The sequence below is a fragment of the Tamandua tetradactyla genome, chromosome 16 (assembly GCF_023851605.1).
Source record: "Tamandua tetradactyla isolate mTamTet1 chromosome 16, mTamTet1.pri, whole genome shotgun sequence".
Taxonomy (NCBI): domain Eukaryota; kingdom Metazoa; phylum Chordata; class Mammalia; order Pilosa; family Myrmecophagidae; genus Tamandua; species Tamandua tetradactyla.
The window spans coordinates 62,635,756-62,650,800 of record NC_135342.1 but is presented as its reverse complement, the minus strand read 5'-3'; the positions used below and the strand labels follow the sequence as shown (position 1 = coordinate 62,650,800).

The 15,045-nt window shown below is 40.0% G+C and overlaps 1 protein-coding gene across 2 annotated transcripts in view; it reads right to left on the bottom strand.

Moving 5' to 3' along the window:
• Window positions 1-15,045, bottom strand: part of CDH3 (cadherin 3) — a 56,189-nt gene that overhangs the window by 25,405 nt on the left and 15,739 nt on the right. The window lies entirely within an intron of this gene.

Here is a 15,045-nt window from a genome sequence, read left to right as displayed (position 1 = left end):
ATTTTTTTGAAGAGTTTGAGGAGAATTGGTACTAATTCTTTCTGGAACGTTTGGTAGAATTCACATGTGAAGCCATCTGGTCCTGGACTTTTCTTTTTAGGAAGCTTTTGAATGACTAATTCAATTTCTTTACTTGTGATTGGTTTGTTGAGGTCATCTATGTCTTCTTGAGTCAAAGTTGGTTGTTCATGTCTTTCCAGGAACTCGTCCATTTCATCTAAATTGTTGTATTTATTAGTGTAAAGTTGTTCATAGTATCCTGTTATTACCTCCTTTATTTCTGTGAGGTCAGTAGTTATGTCTCCTCTTCCATTTCTGATCTTATTTATTTGCATCCTCTCTCTTCTTCTTTTGGTCAGTCTTGATAGGGGCCCATCAATCTTATTGATTTTCTCATAGAACCAACTTCTGGTCTTATTGATTTTCTCTACTGTTTTCATATTTTCAATTTCATTTATTTCTGCTCTGATCTTTGTTATTTCTTTCCTTTTGCTTGCTTTGGGATTAGTTTGCTGTTCTTTCTCCAGTTCTTCCAATTGAACAGTTAATTCCTGCATTTTTGCCTTTTCTTCTTTTCTGATATAGGCATTTAGGGCAGTAAATTTCCCTCTTAGCACTGCCTTTGCTGCATCCCATAAGTTTTGATATATTGTGTTTTCATTTTCATTTGCCTCAAGGTATTTACTAATTTCTCTTGCAATTTCTTCTTTGACCCACTCGTTGTTTAAGAGTGTGTTGTTGAGCCTCCAGGTATTTGTGAATTTTCTGGCATTCCGCCTATTATTGATTTCCAACTTCATTCCTTTATGATCCAAGAAAGTGTTGTGTATGATTTCAATCTTTTTAAATTTGTTAAGACTTGCTTTGTGACCCAGCATATGGTCTATCTTTGAGAATGATCCATGATCACTTGAGAAAAAGGTGTATCCTGCTGTTGTGGGATGTACTGTCCTATAAATGTCTGTTAAGTCTAGCTCCTTTATAGTAATATTCAGATTCTCTATTTCTTTACTGATCCTCTGTCTAGATGTTCTGTCCATTGATGATAGTGGGGAATTGAAGTCTCGAACTATTATGGTATTTGTGTCTATTTCCCTTTTCAGTGTTTGCAGTGTATTCCTCACGTATTTTGGGGCATTCTGGTTCGGTGCATAAATATTTATGATTGTTATGTCTTCTTGTTTAATTGTTCCTTTTATTAGTATATAGTGTCCTTCTTTGTCTCTTTTAACTGTTTTACATTTAAAGTCTAACTTGTTGGATATTAGTATAGCCACTCCTGCTCTTTTCTGTTGTTATTTGCATGAAATATCTTTTCCCAACCTTTCACTTTCAACCTATGTTTATCTTTGGGTCTAAGATGTGTTTCCTGTAGACAGCATATAGAAGGATCCTGTTTTTTAATCCATTCTGCCAATCTATGTCTTTTGATTGAGGAATTCAGTCCATTAACATTTAGTGTTATTACTGTTTGGATAATATTTTCCTCTGCCATTTTGCCTTTTGTATTATATATATCATATCTGACTTTCCTTCTTTCTACACTCTTCTCCATACCTCTCTCTTCTGTCTTTTCGGTTCTGACTCTAGTGCTCCCTTTAGTATTTCTTGCAGAGCTGGTCTCTTGGTCACAAATTCTCTCAGTGACTTTTTGTCTGAGAATGTTTTAATTTCTCCCTCATTTTTGAAGGACATTTTTTCTGGATATAGGAGTCTTGGTTGGCAGTTTTTCTCTTTTAGTAATTTAAATATATCATCCCACTGTCTTCTAGCCTCCATGGTTTCTGCTGAGAAATCTACACATAGTCTTATTGGGTTTCCCTTGTATGTGATGGATTGTTTTTCTCTTGCTGCTTTCAAGATCCTCTCTTTCTCTTTGACCTCTGACATTCTAACTAGTAAGTGTCTTGGAGAACGCCTATTTGGGTCTAATCTCTTTGGGGTACGCTGCACTTCTTGGATCTGTAATTTTAGGTCTTTCATAAGAGTTGGGAAATTTTCAGTGAAAATTTCTTCCATTAGTTTTTCTCCTCCTTTTCCCTTCTCTTCTCCTTCTGGGACACCCACAACACGTATATTTGTGCGGTTCATATTGTCCTTGAGTTCCCTGATACCCTGTTCAAATTTTTCCATTCTTTTCCCGATAGTTTCTGTTTGTTTTTGGAATTCAGATGTTCCATCCTCCAAATCACTAATTCTATCTTCTGTCTCTTTGAATCTATCATTGTAGGTATCCATTGTTTTTTCTATCTTTTCTACTTTGTCCTTCACTTCCATAAGTTCTGTGATTTGTTTTTTCAGTTTTTCTATTTCTTCTTTATGTTCAGCCCATGTCTTCTTCATGTCCTCCCTCAATTTATCGATTTCGTTTTTGAAGAGGTTTTCCATTTCTGTTCGTATATTTAGCATTAGTTGTCTCAGCTCCTGTATCTCATTTGAACTATTGGTTTGTTCCTTTGACTGGGCTATATTTTCAATTATTTGAGCGTGATCCGTTATCTTCTGTTGGTGTCTGCTCATTTAGACAGATTTCCCTGGGTATTGGATCCAAAAGTTTGGAAGATTTTCCTGTGAAATCTCTGGGTTCTGTTTTTCTTATCCTGCCCAGTAGGTGGCGCTCGTGGCACACGTTTGTCTGCGGGTCCCACCAGTAAAAGGTGCTGTGGGACCTTAAACTTTAGAAAACTCTTGCCGTCCGGGGGGTTCGCTAGCCGAAGCGGCTTGAGCCGGCCCGGGGTCCGAACGCAGGGAGGGTTGCTGGTCGCCGCAGCCCGGGAAAGAGCCTGTCCGAATTTCCTAGTCGGCCCTGGGCGACAAGCGTGGCGGGAGGGCGCCAGCGGCAGCGGCCCGCCCGAGAGAGTGCACGTTCCCCGGGAGTCACGGGTTTGGAAGGGGCCTCCCCCACCCGTCACCGTTCTCCGTGGCCTGGGGGTTTCCGATCCAATTCTCTCAGTTGGTCCGGGGGCTGCGCGTGGTGTGGGCGCCAGTCGCCTTGGTTTCAGGGGACCACCTCTCCAATTCTCCCAGCCGGCCCGGGAAGGGGGAAGGGAGTAACTCCGGCCGCTTGCCACCCCGCCCGGTAAGGCCCGCGCGCCTCGGCGATCTCACCCGAGCTGCTTCTCTCAGCCAGCCAGCCGTTCCAGGATGGGGTACGCTGTCTTTTTTATCTCTGTTGTGGCTTTGGGCGCTTTCTGTATCGTTTCTACTCCCCTAGTAGCTGTCCTGGAGAAGAAACTAAGATCCGCGCGTCTTACTAAGCCGCCATCTTCCAGGAAGTCAATAATAAAAAAATTTGATGTGGGAGTGCAAAATGAACTTTGGATGATTACGTGGTATTATGTACATGGAATATATAATCAATATCAATAAAAAATTTTTAATGGGCCTCTATACAGGAGAATACAAGGAACTTGCTTCTATAACTGTGAGGCAGGGCTACTGGAGGTTCTTTGGAACTTCACTTGTAAAACATTTGAATAATTTTATTGTGATATAATTTATATATTATAAAAGTTCATCCATGTAAAGTATTTGTAATTCAATGTGGTTGTTGTTTTTTCCAGTAGATTTACAGAGTTGTAGAACTATCACCATAATCTTAGAACACTTTCACCACCCCCAAAAGAAATCTTGTCCCATTAGCAGTCACTCACCATTCCCATCACACTCCCTTCCTACCCCTATCCCTAGGCAGCCACTAACCTACTTTCTGTCTTTATAGAGTTGCTTTTCCAAGAAATTTCACAGAAACAGGATCATACAATATGTGGTCTTTCATTATTGAAGGAAAGTTTTCTAACTTCTCATAACTCTACCCAGTTTGTGAATATCCAACTCCTATGCATTTAAAAATTTTTTTTTAATTGTATAATATAACATATATACAAAGCAAAGAAAGAAATGAGCAACAGTTTTCAAAGCATGCTTCAATAAGTAGTTACAGGACAGATCCCAGAGTTTGTCATGGACTACCATACCATCATCTCAGATTTCTTCTTCTAGCTGCTCCACAACATTGGTGGCTAAAAGGAATAAATATTTTTTTATCATCACAATCAATTTTTTAAAAAAAATTTTTGAGTGTGAAAAATAACATATATACAAAAAGCAATAAATTTCAAAGCACAGCACAACAATTAGTTGTAGAACAGATTTCGGAGTTTGGTATGGGTTACAATTCCACAATTTTAGGTTTTTAATTATACCTGCTCTAAGATATTGGAGACTAAAAGAATATCAATATAATGATTCAGCAATCATAGTTGTTTGTATACTTTCTCTGTATAACTTTTACCATCACCTTTGACCAGAAGGGGGCAGAGGGGGTTTCTGGGATGCTGGTAATGTTTCTTGATTTGGGTGCTGGTTATACAAGTTGTTCTCCTTGTGAAAATGCACCAAGCTGTATACTTATATATGAGATGCTTTTATTTTCATTTAATGAAATTTTCTATATTAGTAGATATATATTTTTGAAGGGCTGCACATTAAAGACATATTGATGTAATTATTGTCCCATTAGTAGCCATTTTTTATAACCTCACACTATTATAATCAAGGACATAATGAGCATTCTTGTATGAGCTCCTTTGCACACCTGTACAAGTTTGTCTGTGGTGTAAATCCTCAAAACCAGATTGCCAGGTCAAAGGACAGGCAAAAAGGAAATCATATCTAATGAAGAGGGCAGAAGATATCTATTTATCCTTGTCGGGTACATTCACACACACAGTGGCTCAGTCATGCAAACACTTATGAACATCTACTATGTATCAGGCACTAGGGATACAACATTGAACAAAAAAGGTTAAAAAAATTCCTTGCTCTTGTGGCACTTAAGTAAAATTACTGCATGAGAAGTCACAAGTCACATGAGGTTGAACCAAATGAAAATTGTCACTTTTATAGGTCAAAAACAGTCAAACCTTGAAAATTTTTAGTTAAGCCTATGTATTTTAGCAGATATAAGCTGAGACAGAGATAAATACAATAGAGAAATATACAGCAGGAAAGGAAGATGGGGTGAAGATTGCAATTATAAATAAGATAAGCAGGGAAGGCACGCTTGAGGTGACAACTGAGTAAAGACCTAAGGGAAGAGAGCAAATGAGCCTTGCAGGTAATTGGAGGAAGAACATCGTTGTAGGTACCTGTGTCAGTTTGAAACTTGTGTACCCCAGAAGAGCCGTGTTCTCTAATTCTGATTCGAAATTGTTGGGTGGGATCTTTTGATTAGGTGGTTTCCACAGGTATGTGTCTCCACCCCTTCAAGGTGGTGTTTCTTATTGGAGTCCTTTAAGAGGGAACCATTTTGGAAAAAGCTTCAGAGCCCACAAAGCCAGATAGACCTTTGGAGATGCAGAAGGAAAACACCCCTGGGGAAGTTCTCTGAAACAAGAAGCTGGGAAAGAAAGCTAGCAGAGGTTGCCATGTGTCTTCCAGCTGACAGAGCTGTTCCAGACCCATCAGCCTTTCTTGAATCAAGGTATGCCTTAGTTTGGACATTTTTCTGGCCTTAGAAGTATATATAAACTTAAAACTTAATAAATTTCCTTTTTAAAAACCATTCCATTTCTGGTATAGTGCATTCTAATTCTGGCAGCTCTAGCAAACCAATACAGCAAGGGAACAGCAAATGCAGGGGTCCTGAGGGTGCCTGGTATGTTGGACCAACCAGTAGGAGGCCAGGTGGTACAGGGGATGCTTGCAGCTTTTTTTTTTAAGTCACTGCTTCAACAATATCAAGTCATTATGATCTGTGAAATCTAGAAATTTCCAGGCAATGTCCTTAACTGACTGGAGCTTGAATGTCCAAAAGAAAGGAGGAAATGACAGGGAGCATAAATAACTGCTTTCAGCCCCCAAAGCTCCAGTACCAGGTAGGAGACAGCTCACACATACAGGTGGATTCCTTTGTGGGAAGGCTGGAATGAGCCTGTGAGAAAGAAACTGCTTAGAAACCAGGCCTGCCTCCATGACGACAGCCCCGCTGAGGAGTCCTGGGCTGCAGCATGCTCTGCAAGTAGGAGGAGTGAAGAGGGATTTAAGCCCGATTCAGCTCCAGAGGACCCCAGGGGCCACAAGATCCCCAGGGGGCCTGCTCTTTACCTCTAGCACAGGGCTTCATAGGTTCATCTAAGGAAGCTCACTTTGCCTTAGGGCTGGGAGGACCAGAAATGATGGGGACAAAGGTGAAATCACCTCCAATACAGGGCAAAAGTTAAATAATCTATATCTTATGCACTCCATGGGTTATCAGCCCAGCAGAGTGATATTTATAGTAGAGGTTTAAACTTATGTAGGGGATTCCTTATGCTGCAAAATAAAAGCAAATAAGCAGACTGAACAGCATGTATAACTATGCACAGAACCCCCCTCCCAACACAAGACTAGAAGAAATGAACCTCTCCAATGAATGGGGTCATCAGTAACTTGTTTTACTTCTCTGCAAGAACAGATCTTTTTTTCTTCTTTTTTCTATGTATTTTGTTCAGAAATCTTCACACACATACAGTCCATTCATAGTATACAATCAAAGGCTTACTATCACCACAAAGTTGTGTATTCATCATCATAATCATTTTTAGAATATTTGCATCACTCCAGAAAAAGAAAAAGAAAAAAGGCATATATCCATACCCCTTACTCCTCCCTCTTTTTGACCACTAGTATTTCAATCTACCTAATTTTTTACCCTTTATCCCCCCTATTATTTATGTTTTTTTATTCTTATTTTTTTTTAATCATTTGCCCATAGTCTGGATAAAAGGAGCACCAGACACAAGGTCTTCACAATCATACTTTTTACATTATAAAAGCCATATAGTTATACAATCATCTTCAAGAATCAAGGCTGCTGGAATATGGTTCAACAGTTTCAGGTACTCTAACCTCTCCAATACACCATAAACTAAAAAGGGATATCTATATAATGCATAAGAATAACCTCCAGGATAATCTTTTGACTCTTTTTGAAATTTCTCAGTCACTGAAATTTTATTTTGTCTCATTTCTCTCTTCTCTCTTTTGATAAAGCCTTTTTCAATACCATGATGCTGGGTCCCAGCTTATCCCAGGAGTCCCACATTGCCAGGGAAATTTACACCCCTGGGAGTCGTGTCCCACATAGGGGCAATGAGTTCACCTGATGAGTTGGTTTAGAGAGAGAGGCCACATCTGAGCAACAAAAGAAGTTCTCAGGGGGTAACTCTTGGGCATAATCATAAATAGGCTTAGTTTCTCCTTCGCAGGAATAAGTTTCATTGGGGTGAATCCCAAGATTGAGGGCTCAGTCTATTGAATTAGTTGTCCTCACTGCTTGTGAGAATATCAGGAATTCCTCAAATGGGGAAGTTGAATATTTCCTCCTTTCTCCCCAATCCCCCAAGGGGACTTTGCAATACTTTTTTATTCTCTGGCCAAATTACTTTGGGATATATCAGGGCATCACACTAACCCAGACAAACCAACATGATCTCACTCCTTTTTCAAGATTCCATGTAGTTATGGTGTTCAAATAAACAAACCATACAAGTTAAATCAGATAATGCACTACCCAAAATATAAATTTTGCACCAAATAAATCTCTCTCCCTTTGGGCTCACACAGAAGTTGAAGTTTTAAAACATGGACATATCATCCTTTACCATGTATTCTGATTTACCTTAGTTCTATCCACATCAGCTTCATTCATATCTCTATTGGAAGTGTGATCACTTTTTCAACTTTTTAAACAGTTCCTGTATGGGTAATGCTGACTTTCATAGCTTCAGTGCTCAAACTCAGAGTCTCAGGTATCAAATAAATTCTCAAAGTTTCAGGGAATGACCAGCTTATAAACACATAGCTCAGTATCTCAGAATTTAGAAATAAGTTATAATTCCTGAATAGATGTGACTGCTGTAAGAGCTTACAATCTAGAACCCTCTACGATAGGTCCCAACCTGATAACCCATGCCCTCAACTTCAATTCTCCGAGTTTATATATTATAGTTAGTCCATATGAGAGAGGCATACCTTGTGTCTGCCAGATTTTCTCTTAATGTGTATCAGTTGCAAGAGTCAGGAATCTCTCCCTTCATGAATTACTATTAATAGCTAACATTTACATACTTTCTTATTTACCCTTTATCTAGCACCCTACAAATTTTTTTTAATAAAAAATTGCACGTGGTAACACCCACATAACATAAATCTGGTACACTCGTGTACCATTCAGTGGCGTCCACTACATTCACAATGTTGTGCTACCTTCACCACCATTCATTATCAAAAGTGTTCCCCCACCCTGAACAGAAACTCTGTATCCATTAAGCATTAATTAACTCCCCATTCCCACCTCCCCCAGTGCTGGTGCCTCTAATTTACTTTCTATGAATTTGTTTATTCTAGACATTTTGTATAAATAGACTCACAAAATTTTTGTACTTTTATGTTTGGCTCATAGTGGTAGAGTTTTATCCCCCCCCCCCCCGCCACAGGTTTTTTTTGGGGGGGTGGGGGGTGGGGGGTGCATGAACTGGGAATCGAAGCTGAGACTCCTTGGCAGGCAAGCAGTCTACCACTGAACCACCCATACACCCCCCACAGTAGGTTTTTAATGCCCATTCCCAAATGGGGAAGCTGAGAAGTTAAGCAAATTCACTGAGGTCACACAGCCAAGAAATGGAAGAGCTAGAGGCGGCAGTCAGGCCTATCTAAACCTGAATCATTCCCTTAACTACAATGGTAATAATGACTTTCTATTATACCTCAGAGCTTTTCTTTTTATCTCCTCCCTGCTCTCCATCCTTTACTGAAATAGCAGAGGTTGATTTTTAGATGCCAAGTGAGTCAGTGTGATGTTTGGAGAAAAGCACCAGACTTGGAGATAAGAAGAGTGCCTCCCTTCTCGGTGGATATGACAACTGAATGAGATGGGATAAAGGGCTCAGCCCAGTGGCTGGCACGAAGGGAAGCCTGATGGAAGGGGGAAGGGTCTGCTGTTAATGCTATTAACGGAGACAGAGACCCTTGTTCTCCTGCAGGCTTGGACATTTACTTGCTGGATGATCCAGGAAAAGGCGCTTAAATTCCTTGCTGAAGTCTTTGAGCCTGAGGCCAGCCTTCTTCAGGTTTCAAAGAGAGAGAAGCACATCTTAGGTTTTCAAAGACTTGCTAGCACCAAACACGCTCTCTCCTGGATGTAACAGTAAAAAGCATGAAGGAAACATCAAACTCACATGGTGATTCTGTTATTTAAAGCTATGGTCCCTCAAAATTCCATTCGTCAGAACATACTGATGCAGAAATTGAACTACCTTATTAGGGGTTTATGTTTTTTCATTTAGAAAATGGAAATTAGACTTCACAGGGCCATCATGGATCTCAAATACAGATTTGCTTTTGAACAAATAAGTTTGGAAACTTACACAGCATTATTTATCATATGAGGAAACTGGAGCTCAGAGGTGAAATGACTTGCCCATGGTCACACAGCTAATAAGCAAAGAGCTAGAATTAGACCTGTGGTGAACAGACTGTAAAGCTCAGTCTCTTAAACACAGCATTCACTCAAGAATTAGTTGAGTACTTCCTATGTGTCAGAAATTCTTTTAGAAACTAGGGATACATTGGGGAACAAAAGTGTCTACCTATAAGTACATTTGAATTCTTATAGAATACTGCCTCCCATTCAAAACCACCTGTCCTTAGCCAGCTACTAAACTAATCAATAATGCATTGATCGTTACAGCAAAAGTTCAGAAACTTAAATGTTCCTCAATAAGGGATTGTTTAACATTGTGTAATGATACCAACACTATGCAGCCATAACAAAAGAGGAAGCTTCTCTGTGGTGATATGGAAATACTTTTTTTTTAATTAATTAAAAAAAATTTTTTTAAATACTAAAAAACACCAAACAAATGCAAACATTTGTAACTTTTGATCATTCTGTTTTACATATATAATCAGTAATTCACAATATCATCACATAGTTGCATATTCATCATTATGGTCATTTCTTGGAACATTTGCATCTATTCAGAAAAAGAAATAAAAAGAAAACAGAAAAAAATTCATACATACCATACCCCCTACTCCTCCACCTCACCAATCACCAGCATTTCAATCTAAATTTATTTTAACATTTGTTCCCCCTATTATTCATCTTTATTCCATGTTTTACTCATTGATAAGGTAGATAAAAGGAGCATCAGACACAAGGTTTTCACAATCACACAGTCACATTGTGTAAGCTGATATGGAAAATCTTAATGGTTAATTAAAAAAATATATAGTACAGAGCAATGCGTTCAATACTAGCATTCGTATTTTTAAATTGTTTTTGAAAAAAAAAACCTCTAGAAGGAGACCCAAAGAACTGGGCTTTTGTGGGTAGGGAACCAGTGGCTGGGAAACAGGGATTAAACTTTTTACTGTATACCCTTCTGAATTCTGACCCATATGAATACATTCGCTATCCAAACACTGAACAAAAATCAACAGTCTCATGAACAAACATTTACACACCAAAGTTCATAGTGGCATTACTCACAATTGCCAAAAGATATAAATAATCCAAGTGTCCATCAGCAGATCAGTGGATAAACAAAACGTGGTATATATACATTTACACGGTGGATTATTATGCAGCTGGGAGAAGGAATGAGGTCCTGAAGTATGAGACAACATGGATGAAACTTGAGGACATAATGCTGAATGAAATAAGCCAGACACAAAAGAACAGATACTGTATGATTTTGCTAATATGAACTACCCAGAAAATATAAACTCAGAGTCTTAAAATGTAGAACACAGGAGGGCAGTGCGACGGTGGCTCAGTGGCAGAATTCTCGTCTGCCGTGCCTGAGAACGGCTTCGATTCCCAGTACCTCCTACACACACACAAAAGGAAAAGTAGAATGTAGGGGAGCTGGAGATTGAGGCGAAAGAAGGGGAAGTGTTTACCTAATACGAACAGAATTGTTAATGAGGTTTAACTTAAATGTTTGGGAATGGATAGAGGAGATGGTAATTCGTTATTGGGTCTATAAGTACTAGTGCTATATTGAAAGTGATTGTTTAATATCATGTATGTTACTGATTAACACTACAGATATAAGTTCTTACATGAACTGCTACCCTTGTACAAAGAGTTAATAGAGTGATATATGGGGGAAAATTATCTACTACATGCTATGGATTATATGTAACAGTAATCCTTTAATATTCTTTCATTAATAGTAATGTGTACCACACCAATACTAGGGGTAAATAATTGGGGGGTGGGTGGATAAGGGATATCGGATGTTTTAGGGGTTTTTTTTTAATGTATGTGTCATGGTCAGGTTCATGTGCCAACTTGGCCAAGTGGTGGTTCCTGTTTGTCTGGTTGGGCAAGTGCTGGCCTGTCTTGGCAATGAGGATATTTCATAGAATTAAATCATGATCACGTCAACTGCATCCACAGCTGATTCCATTTGTAATCAGCCAAGGGGAGTGTCTCCTGCAATGAGTGAGGCTTAATCTAATCACTGGAAGTTTTTTAAGGAGGATTCAGAAGAGACAGGCTCTCTTCCTGCTTTGGCTGGCAAGCCGCTCCTGTGGAGTTCGTCCAGACCCTCCATCAAAATCTTTGGCTTCACAGCCTGCCCCGCATATTTTGGACTCTGCGTTCCCAGTCACATGAGACACTTTCATAAATTTTGTATTTGCAGGTGTTCCCTGTTGATTTTGTTTCTCTAGAGAACCCTAACACAGTATGTTTCTATCTGTTATATTTCTCTTTGGTGCAAGGAACTGTCTAAAATTGAGTGTGATCATAACTGCAAAAGTAAGCGAGAATATTGTGAGACAGTGATTGTATATTTTGGATGGAATATATGGTCTGTGAATGTATTTCAATAAAATCTGCAGATCCAAAAACAAATCAAGTCACCATTCCCATTCTTAAAACATAGCCTTCTCTTTTGTATCATTTTTGCACCTGTCCTCTAAGTTTGAAATTATTTCAAAACAAAATAAAAAATTTTTAAATACAGCCTTCTTCATAAGAGAGGGTCATTAGCTAGCCAAGGGCTACCAAGATAATTTCCCTTAATGAGGGGCTCTCAATGAGCTCTCCTAATTTCTCCTACCAGGTTTCTAGCAGGAGTCTAAAGGACTAAAGGATTGACTCAGCTATTCTTCAGAAGACTGATTTTCACAAATTCTAAGAGCTGCCACAGTCCCCAAGGTACCAGGAACTCAGAAGCTCTCTTCCTGCTGTCTATGAAATCTGGCCGCCAATACCCTGTCTGCCAGCACATTTCCACTATTATATGCTTCAAAACACTTTTGCATGGCATCTAGGCTGCCCATCTATTCTTAGAGGGGACAGGGCTAAGAATAACGGAGAAGCCAATAGTCCTGAACTCCTGGTATACACGCCCTCCACTCAGGCTGCATATGCCAGATGCACCAGACCACCTGGCCCCTATCAGCCCTTACCTGCGTTCACCTGGACACAGAACACAACCAATAGTATGAATTCAGGCAGGGAGAACAAGCTTCCAACACTGCCGGAGATACCAGTTAAGTATTTTTCTATCCAGATCCTTCCCAAACAACCAGCATGGTGATGTTACTGCCCCCCATTTTGAGGCTGTCAGGGTTTGGAGTGCCTCAGGAAACAGGAACGTAAGTCAATCATACAAGGTCTGCACAACTAGGAAGCAATATGACCTCGTTTAAAATCCTGAAGGTAGGTAAATAAGTGATAAAGAACATGGGATTTGGAGTCTGAAAGACTTGGGTTCAAATCCACATAAAACAACCTGTATGACTGAGCAAATTGTGAGCACTTGGAAGGCTCAGTTTCCTCATCTGGAAAATGGGAATTATAGTACCTGCCTTATAAGGTTATTAGAAAGATTAAGGGGAGATTATTTGCCTAGAACTGAGCATTGTATGTGACCCAGAGTAGGCCAATGTTGCTTTTAGCCTTCTCACTGTTCAAAGTCCTGGTCTCTTTATACCATCAAGAAACTGCTTCTCCCTATGGGTGAGGAGTTAGCTATAGGCATAAGCTTTAGCTGAAGGACTGAAACACCAAGGGGAGAGGGAGACACATAGGAGCTGAAGGCATATGAGGGGCTAGCCCAGAGCTTTGGAGAGGGCTGTTTTAAGCACACTCTGTGGTTTATAGGGGGAGGCAGAAGTCAAGCTGACTTGTCCAGGGAAACTTGCTGAGACAACTAAAGGAGCATGAGCAGCCTTCTCTGCAAGCCATGAGTCATGGGCAGGCTGGTAAATAGTAAGCCCTCCAGCAGATGACAACTTCCTCCCAGTTGCTTCCTAGCACCACTGGCTTTTATCACTGATTTCAAAATGAAATTAATCCAAAACCAGCTCTCATGACTCATCTCTCTCCTATCCCTGCCTTCCTGGAGCCAACGAAATAGACAGAGTTCTGTCCCGACTGCCATCTAGCTCCACAAAGCCATAAATCTTGGCTAAGTCATGGGGACATGAACGGGCTTGTGTCAAACTCTGGGACAAGGAGGTGAGCATTGATGAGCACATAGAGCAACAGTTCAGACCTGAGGACTGGAAAACAGAAGTCCAAACATAGCTCTTACTCCCAAGCCCACCTGGGATCTTTGATAAAGCCATTTAACTGCTTTAGCCTCAGTTTCCCCTACAGGAGTTCTGAATCACAAGGTGTTTTAGTTTGCAAGCTGCTGGAATGTGATATGCCAGTACTGGAATGGCTTTTAAAATGGGGGATTTAATACATTAAAAGTTTATAGTTCCAAGCCTATAAAAATGCCCAAACTAAAAAAAAAAAAAAAATGCCCAAACTAAGGCATTCAAGGAAAGATACCTTAATTCAAGGAAAGTCAATGGGTCAGGAACACCACTGACAGCTGGGCAGTTACTTGGCTGGCATCTGCTGGTCCTTTGCTCCTGGGCTCTGTTGCTTTCAACCTCTGTTCCTGTGGGGGTTCCTCACTTTGCTTCTCCAGGGCTAGCTTTCATGTCTTGGCTTCCCTTGGCTCTCTCCAGGTTCTGGCTTGCTTACCATCTCATGGCCATGTCTGCTGGGCTCCAAGCATCTTCAAACATCTGTGTCTCAACATCTGTATCAGCTCTGCTCTGTCATTTCTGTCAGCGCTACGCTCTCTCCAAAATGTTTCCTCTTTTTAAAAAAAAAAAAAAGACTCCAGTAAACTAATCAGGACCCATTTGGAATGAGTGGAGTCACATCTTCATGTAAGTTTCCAACCTACAGTGTTGAATCAGGATTAAAAGAAATGGCTGCTCCCACAAAATGGATCAGGATTAAAACATGGCTTTTCTGGGGTACATAATACTTTCAAACTGGCATACAAGTTCAAGGATGAAGAGGTAAGTTCTGTACCAAGATAAACTGACAGCCATCAGCACTAAGCCCAAATGCCTAAGTCTTACAATATTGTAGGGGAAGGGGCGAAGGGAATGATTAACTTCAGACCACTTCTATCTCTAAAATTAACTAAAAGAATCAGAGCCCTGTGTATCCACACTATATAGGAAGACATCCAATGGAACCAGGAGTCCCTGGCCTGTATTCAAAGCTGGTCGCTAAAGACCATCTGCCAAGCCTGGCCTCAGTTCTTGAACTGGTGCCACTATAAAACCTGAGCTAGAAGAACTGAGTCCCTGGGGTATTAGAACTGTTGAAAAATGAAAGCTTTTAAATGAACTTCTAAGACCTAATAGATATATATTAGAAAATTGGGGCCTAAATTATAAGCTCTTACAGCAATCACATTTAGTCCAGAGCTGATAATGTTATTTCTAGATTTTGAGATGCTGTACTATATATGTATAACCTGGTATCTCCCTGGAAGTTTGGCTACCTGTGTGATATTTAAGACTCAGAGCTGTGAAGTTCTGCAGCTCTGAAGCCACTATTGCCACATACAACAACTGTTAAAGAAACTGAAAAGGAGATCAGGCTTCAAGTAGAGATAAGAATGAAGCTAATCAGGTTGTGACTAAGGTGAATCAGAATATGGGGATTAAGGATGATATTGTCTC